The sequence below is a fragment of the Pseudophryne corroboree genome, chromosome 3 (genome assembly GCF_028390025.1).
Source record: "Pseudophryne corroboree isolate aPseCor3 chromosome 3, aPseCor3.hap2, whole genome shotgun sequence".
In the NCBI taxonomy this organism is placed as follows: domain Eukaryota; kingdom Metazoa; phylum Chordata; class Amphibia; order Anura; family Myobatrachidae; genus Pseudophryne; species Pseudophryne corroboree.
In genome coordinates, this window is record NC_086446.1 from 251,932,321 (window position 1) to 251,941,125 (window position 8,805).

General features: G+C 46.9%; 1 pseudogene; it reads right to left on the reverse strand.

Annotated features, from left to right (window-relative positions):
• Positions 1 to 8,200: 8,200 nt before the first annotated feature.
• On the reverse strand, positions 8,201 to 8,320 carry LOC134894219 (5S ribosomal RNA; annotated as a pseudogene).
• Positions 8,321 to 8,805: the final 485 nt, after the last annotated feature.

Genomic DNA, 8,805 nt, shown 5'->3' on the forward strand with positions numbered 1-8,805 from the left:
CACGGAGTGGCAAGGAACGGCTGAGGCCCTGGCCTATGTTCATGGCTAGTGGTTCAGCTTCACATGAGGATGGAAGCACTCAGCCTCTCGCTAGAAAACTGAAAAGACTCAAGCTGGCAAAAGCACCGCAAAGAACTGTGCGTTCTTTGAAATCCCAAATCCACAAGGAGAGTCCAATTGTGTCGGTTGCGATGCCTGACCTTCCCAACACTGGACGTGAAGAGCATGCGCCTTCCACCATTTGCACGCCCCCTGCAAGTGCTGGAAGGAGCACCCGCAGTCCAGTTCCTGATAGTCAGATTGAAGACGTCAGTGTTGAAGTACACCAGGATGAGGAGGATATGGGTGTTGCTGGCGCTGGGGAGGAAATTGACCAGGAGGATTCTGATGGTGAGGTGGTTTGTTTAAGTCAGGCACCCGGGGAGACACCTGTTGTCCGTGGGAGGAATATGGCCGTTGACATGCCAGGTGAAAATACCAAAAAAATCAGCTCTTCGGTGTGGAGGTATTTCACCAGAAATGCGGACAACAGGTGTCAAGCCGTGTGTTCCCTTTGTCAAGCTGTAATAAGTAGGGGTAAGGACGTTAACCACCTCGGAACATCCTCCCTTATACGTCACCTGCAGCGCATTCATAATAAGTCAGTGACAAGTTCAAAAACTTTGGGTGACAGCGGAAGCAGTCCACTGACCAGTAAATCCCTTCCTCTTGTAACCAAGCTCACGCAAACCACCCCACCAACTCCCTCAGTGTCAATTTCCTCCTTCCCCAGGAATGCCAATAGTCCTGCAGGCCATGTCACTGGCAAGTCTGACGAGTCCTCTCCTGCCTGGGATTCCCCCGATGCATCCTTGTGTGTAACGCCTACTGCTGCTGGCGCTGCTGTTGTTGCCGCTGGGAGTCGATGGTCATCCCAGAGGGGAAGTCGTAAGCCCACTTGTACTACTTCCAGTAAGCTATTGACTGTTCAACAGTCCTTTGCGAGGAAGATGAAATATCACAGCAGTCATCCTACTGCAAAGCGGATAACTGAGGCCTTGGCATCCTGGGTGGTGAGAAACGTGGTTCCGGTATCCATCATTACTGCAGAGCCAACTAGAGACTTGTTGGAGGTACTGTGTCCCCGGTACCAAATACCATCTAGGTTCCATTTCTCTAGGCAGGCGATACCGAAAATGTACACAGACCTCAGAAAAAGAGTCACCAGTGTCCTAAAAAATGCAGCTGTACCCAATGTCCACTTAACCACGGACATGTGGACAAGTGGAGCAGGGCAGGGTCAGGACTATATGACTGTGACAGCCCACTGGGTAGATGTATGGACTCCCGCCGCAAGAACAGCAGCGGCGGCACCAGTAGCAGCATCTCGCAAACGCCAACTCTTTCCTAGGCAGGCTACGCTTTGTATCACCGCTTTCCAGAATACGCACACAGCTGAAAACCTCTTACGGCAACTGAGGAAGATCATCGCGGAATGGCTTACCCCAATTGGACTCTCCTGTGGATTTGTGGCATCGGACAACGCCAGCAATATTGTGTGTGCATTAAATCTGGGCCAATTCCAGCACGTCCCATGTTTTGCACATACCTTGAATTTGGTGGTGCAGAATTTTTTAAAAAACGACAGGGGCGTGCAAGAGATGCTGTCGGTGGCCAGAAGAATTGCGGGACACTTTCGGCGTACAGGCACCACGTACAGAAAACTGGAGCACCACCAAAAACTACTGAACCTGCCCTGCCATCATCTGAAGCAAGAAGTGGTAACGAGGTGGAATTCAACCCTCTATATGCTTCAGAGGTTGGAGGAGCAGCAAAAGGCCATTCAAGCCTATACAATTGAGCACGATATAGTAGGTGGAATGCACCTGTCTCAAGTGCAGTGGAGAATGATTTCAACGTTGTGCAAGGTTCTGATGCCCTTTGAACTTGCCACACGTGAAGTCAGTTCAGACACTGCCAGCCTGAGTCAGGTCATTCCCCTCATCAGGCTTTTGCAGAAGAAGCTGGAGGCATTGAAGGAGGAGCTAACACGGAGCGATTCCGCTAGGCATGTGGGACTTGTGGATGCAGCCCTTAATTCGCTTAACAAGGATTCACGGGTGGTCAATCTGTTGAAATCAGAGCACTACATTTTGGCCACCGTGCTCGATCCTAGATTTAAAGCCTACCTTGGATCTCTCTTTCCGGCAGACACAGGTCTGCTGGGGTTGAAAGACCTGCTGGTGACAAAATTGTCAAGTCAAGCGGAACGCGACCTGTCAACATCTCCTCCTTCACATTCTCCCGCAACTGGGGGTGCGAGGAAAAGGCTCAGAATTCCGAGCCCACCCGCTGGCGGTGATGCAGGGCAGTCTGGAGCGACTGCTGATGCTGACATCTGGTCCGGACTGAAGGACCTGACAACGATTACGGACATGTCGTCTACTGTCACTGCATATGATTCTCTCAACATTGATAGAATGGTGGAGGATTATATGAGTGACCGCATCCAAGTAGGCACGTCACACAGTCCGTACTTATACTGGCAGGAAAAAGAGGCAATTTGGAGGCCCTTGCACAAACTGGCTTTATTCTACCTAAGTTGCCCTCCCACAAGTGTGTACTCCGAAAGAGTGTTTAGTGCCGCCGCTCACCTTGTCAGCAATCGGCGTACGAGGCTACATCCAGAAAATGTGGAGAAGATGATGTTCATTAAAATGAATTATAATCAATTCCTCCGCGGAGACATTGACCAGCAGCAATTGCCTCCACAAAGTACACAGGGAGCTGAGATGGTGGATTCCAGTGGGGACGAATTGATAATCTGTGAGGAGGGGGATGTACACGGTGATATATCGGAGGGTGAAGATGAGGTGGACATCTTGCCTCTGTAGAGCCAGTTTGTGCAAGGAGAGATTAATTGCTTCTTTTTTGGGGGGGGTCCAAACCAACCCGTCATATCAGTCACAGTCGTGTGGCAGACCCTGTCACTGAAATGATGGGTTGGTTAAAGTGTGCATGTCCTGTTTTGTTTATACAACATAAGGGTGGGTGGGAGGGCCCAAGGATAATTCCATCTTGCACCTCTTTTTTCTTTTCTTTTTCTTTGCATCATGTGCTGATTGGGGAGGGTTTTTTGGAAGGGACATCCTGCGTGACACTGCAGTGCCACTCCTAGATGGGCCCGGTGTTTGTGTCGGCCACTAGGGTCGCTAATCTTACTCACACAGCTACCTCATTGCGCCTCTTTTTTTCTTTGCGTCATGTGCTGTTTGGGGAGGGTTTTTTGGAAGGGACATCCTGCGTGACACTGCAGTGCCACTCCTAGATGTGCCCGGTGTTTGTGTCGGCCACTAGGGTCGCTAATCTTACTCACACAGCTACCTCATTGCGCCTCTTTTTTTCTTTGCGTCATGTGCTGTTTGGGGAGGGTTTTTTGGAAGGGACATCCTGCGTGACACTGCAGTGCCACTCCTAGATGTGCCCGGTGTTTGTGTCGGCCACTAGGGTCGCTAATCTTACTCACACAGTCAGCTACCTCATTGCGCCTCTTTTTTTCTTTGCGTCATGTGCTGTTTGGGGAGGGTTTTTTGGAAGGGCCATCCTGCGTGACACTGCAGTGCCACTCCTAGATGGGCCCGGTGTTTGTGTCGGCCACTAGGGTCGCTAATCTTACTCACACAGCTACCTCATTGCGCCTCTTTTTTTCTTTGCGTCATGTGCTGTTTGGGGAGGGTTTTTTGGAAGGGACATCCTGCGTGACACTGCAGTGCCACTCCTAGATGGGCCCGGTGTTTGTGTCGGCCACTAGGGTCGCTTATCTTACTCACACAGCGACCTCGGTGCAAATTTTAGGACTAAAAATAATATTGTGAGGTGTGAGGTATTCAGAATAGACTGAAAATGAGTGTAAATTATGGTTTTTGAGGTTAATAATACTTTGGGATCAAAATGACCCCCAAATTCTATGATTTAAGCTGTTTTTTAGTGTTTTTGGAAAAAAACACCCGAATCCAAAACACACCCGAATCCGACAAAAATAATTCGGTGAGGTTTTGCCAAAACGCGTTCGAACCCAAAACACGGCCGCGGAACCGAACACAAAACCAAAACACAAAACCCGAAAAATTTCAGGCGCTCATCTCTACTGTATAGTACATACTTCTGCCTCCCTCTGTAACTCCCTTGTACTCTTCTCAGACTGTTCATTAAGCATGCAGATATGAATGGGAGTTTCTAGAGACAGATTTTTATATCTTAATAATGTGTGCAAACGGTGTCATTATAAATACCTCAAACAATTCTGTCTCTGATTAGTTCAACGGTGAAGACACCAAAATCACACTTTTTTACGTAATAATAATTACACATTTTCATAATGCTTTTGATTTGTGGTATTAAATATATAGTTCTGTCCATTATTATATACTTTACAGGTAAACATATCTCCTTAAACTTTTTTAACAGCACTTCAGGGTCTTCATTATCCTTCCCTTCCTCACAGACAAATGTGTCTGTTTATCTACTGCCTCTGCTGCCCAGCCAGAGTAAGACGGGTATATGCAGGCCTTGCGCTAGCCACTCGGCAAAGGGAAGCAGTGCAGGGAGGCACCAGGCTGGAGAGGTGCTCTCCCTGCTCTGCATCCCTGCGCTGAGCTGATGTCCCTGCTGTTGCTGATGCTGCACCTGTCACACTCTATGACAGGCAGCGGCATCGGCAGCACGAATTCTCCTCTCCCCCTCCCCTCCCCTATGGCAGTGCAGAAGAGTGCAGATCTAAAAGGGGTGGAGCTACATGGGAATAAGTAGTGGAGCTACACAGGACCAGGCTGCAGCAGGAGGATGAGCTGCTACAGCTACGGCCAGACAGACTTCCTTAGGTAAGTGTCTGGAAAGAAAGTGAGTGAGTGAAAGTGTGTGTATGTATATACAGTATCTGTGTACAATGTATATATATGTGTGACTGTGTAATATATGTATGTATGTTGTGTGTGTGTATCTGTGTGTATGTGTGACTGCGGCATAATGTGTGTGTCACTGCTATAGGGGGGCATTACGTGTGTAAGCGTCACTGGTACAGGGGGCGTTGCATGTGTAAGCATCACTGGTACAGGGGGCGTTTAGTGTGTAAGCGTCACTACTACAGGGGACGTTACGTGTGCAAGCGACTCTTGTACAAGGGGTGTTACGTGTGTAAGCGTCACTGGTAGAGGGGGCATTACGTGTGTAAGCATCACTGGTATGGGGGCATTACCTGTATAAGCGTCACTACTACAGGAGTATTATGTGCGCTGTCCCTTTGTAAAGTATGGGAGGGCGCAAATTTAGAATTTTGCAGAGGGTCACCGAACACACTAGCACCGGCCTGGGTGTATGCTTGTGCTTGTTTTAATTTCTCACAGTCCAGTGAGTTGCAACACACTTTCCATTCCTTTCTGAACTGGATGCAGAGACCGTCAGCCATGGCTGCCAACTTCTGACACCATGTAGATGTGGGTGTAGAAAGACTGGAGTGACAACTTTAGGATTGAAACAGTATGTTTTTATTCACCATACTGTACTTAACCAAACTGACTTCAGGGAAAGAGGAATCTCCCAGCATGCATGGCAACAGACATTACTTCCTGCCAGGTCGCTAAGTAACTTTCTACCAAGATGCAGAAATGGATGACAGCAGCTCTCTGTTCATTAGATGCTATGTTCTAACAAGGTTATTAATAAGAAATGTGAATGGGTGTTCTGTATAATATATGGGTGTTATGAGTTTATAGATATGCCAGTCTCAAGGCCGCTCTCCCAACCTCCTGCCTCATGCCTCGGCCATCCTTCCTGCCACCAGGCCACCTTCAGCTTGCTTGTGCCTCATGTCACCTGTCTGTGTCCCCTTCCCCCTAGATTGTAAGCTCCTCGGAGTAGGGCCCTCTTTCCTCATGTTCTCACAGCCCTTTTCTCTTGCACTGCTATTAAAGCTCTCTCTTACTCAATGACTGTCTATACCTGTATTTCCTCTCGCTCATGACCGTTCATCTCTTCCAGTGGCTGTCCACCCCTAGTAGTATGCCGATTACGCCTTTGCTTACTTAGATCTCCACTGTATTGTGTACTAAGAATTGTGGTGCTAATTGTTACCTGTGCTGTTTTAGTTTTTTATTTCTATAATGTTACATTCTGTGTACCCTGTATTGTCCTAATGTGTGTCATATGTACTGCACTGTGAAACACTTGTGGCGCCTTATACATAAAATGTAATAATAATAATAATAATAGATTGACGAACTGTGCGCCTAAAGGCAATGTTCTCCCCAGGATCAAATTCTCAGGTGTTCCACCCGACGTTTTTACATAACACCCGGCACTATGCTGATTAAGGCATTTTGTGGACAAAATCAGAGTTGCACTGCGCTTATGTTACTGTGACAGGCACAGTAACAGAGATTTCCACCATCTTTAAGTGGCAGGGCAAGGTTTGGTTGGTGGGAGCACTGCAGGAAGGGCAGACGGAGAGTGCAAAAATGCAGTGTGTCTCATTGTGCAGCACTATGTCTCAGGGTGCTGGATACAATGGGGGGTCATTCCGAGTTGATCGCAAGTAGCAACTTTTTGCTGCTCGTGCGATCAACTAGACGCCACCTATGGGGGAGTGTATTTTAGCATAGCAGGACTGCTATGCTAAAAAAGTTTTGTGCAGAACAAGACTAGCCCTGCAGTTACTTACCCTGTGCGATGGATCCAGCGATGAAGGTCCTGGACTTGATGTCAGACAACCACCCTCCAAATGCCTGGTCATGCCTGCGTTCGGATCTCCACGCCCGGAAAATGGTAAGTATATGCCCCGGAACGCCTCCCCGCTGTCAATTTTCTTGCGATCGCGCTAGCGATCACTTTTTTCTTTCTTCTGGTTGTTGCCCGGCGATGGCTGTTGCTGGGCATCGACGCGTGTGTGCATTGCGGGTGGCGCGCATGTGCAGTTCCGACCTGTTCGCACCGCTGCAATGAACCGCAGCGTGCAAACGGATCGGAATGACCCCCAATATCCCAACGGTGACCATCCCGATGCTTATATTACAAATCAACCAAAAATTATATATTTCTCCTAATATCTGTATGAACACTTTATGGGGTGTTGAATTTTGAACAAAGTGTGCCCTAGAAAAGACTTAAGGTGCATACACACGGTGAGATTCGGGCTAACCCCGATTCTCACTATGCGACAAGTTTGCATCGCAAGCACATAATGACTGTGCTTACGATACTCACTATGGGGGTCATTTTGAATTGATCGCTCGCTAGCAGTTTTTAGCAGCCATGCAAACGCATAGTCATCGCCCACGGGGGAGTGTATTTTTGCTTTCCAGGAGTGCGAACGCCTGTGCAGCTGAGCGCCTGCAAACACATTTTGTGCAAAACAAGACCAGCCCTGTAGTTACTTATCCTGTGCGACGAGTGACAAGGTAATGATGTCAGATACCCACCCAGCAAACGCCCGGCCATGCCTGTGTTTTTCCAAACACTTAGATAAGGAGGAGAAAAAAGAAAGACTCTGTGTTGGGGCACACTTGAAAATTTATGAATTTATTAAAACTTAACTTTTAATATTAATGTCACATAAAAAGAAGAAGATAGTTTGATACAAAAAAATGTTCAAGTACACAAAGTATACAAATGACAGTCTACACAGAAATATTGAAAAGTATAAAGTGTAACAAAATAAATGGTAGATTAATGATTCAAAAATTAATTAGCAGAAATCGTTAACAAAAATCAGGATAAACCTGATGGAAAATTAAGAGCACCTATGGTGAAAAAATTTTTTGTAAAGAAAAAAACAATTATATGCCTAAATAAATCAAGATAAATAATAAAAGGTGAGATCACTGTGGTAATGATTATAGGTTGTTAGTGATCTATTACCCTATGTGATCTAGAAAGAAGGCATGAGAAAAGGTATAATAATAATATAAACCATAATTGGAATACCAATTGGTTAATGGTGGTCCCCTTAGTAGAAGCTATGTTTGCTACACAAAAGATCCTAATGTAAGAAGACGTTTGTACAAATTTTGAAAACAAACGACATTGAGGAAGAAAACAAAAACAAAAATTGCCAATAGAGAGTATTTAGTAATCAGTGATTGTCAGGAGGATAATCGCAGAGTGGGTACAGGCTTTCGGAGTTGGGAAGTTGCTCTAACACTTCTGCTGTTTGTGATCATAGGTTGAATTTTTACTGCACCTGATATTCCCAAGAGGTCACCCAGCTTGGTACTGATCAGGCTTGTCAGCGCTTAGCTTCCAAGATCGGATGAGGTTGGGCGTTTACCGCTGAAATATGGCAGTAATGGCAACACTGGGATACAAATGAGCAGTGCTTAAAGTGGTCCTAGAGAGGTGGTGGAACTCACCCCCCTTCCCACGGTGGCAATTCAACAAAGGTATTGCGCGCGCCGCAAAAAGGGGTGTGGTCTCAAAAAGGGGCGTGTTACACAATAGTAATAACGCCCACAGTAGTAGCACCCCATAATACACATAATGCCTACAGCAGTAGCACCTCTTATACAATGCCCACAGTGTTAGCGCCCCTTATATAGAGCCCATAGTAGTGGTGCCCCTTATGCAATGCTCACAATAGCAGTGCCCCTTATGACCCCAGGATTGATGCCCCTTATGAAGTGCCCCCTTTACAATGCCCTCATTAGTAGTGCCCCCAGTAGTAATGCCCTTAATGGTAATGCCCCCAGTCGTTTAGCTACTGTAGTTATGCCCCCTTGTAGTTTAGCCCCCAGTAGTAATGCCTCCAAGTAGTAATGCCCCCAGTAGTTTAACCCC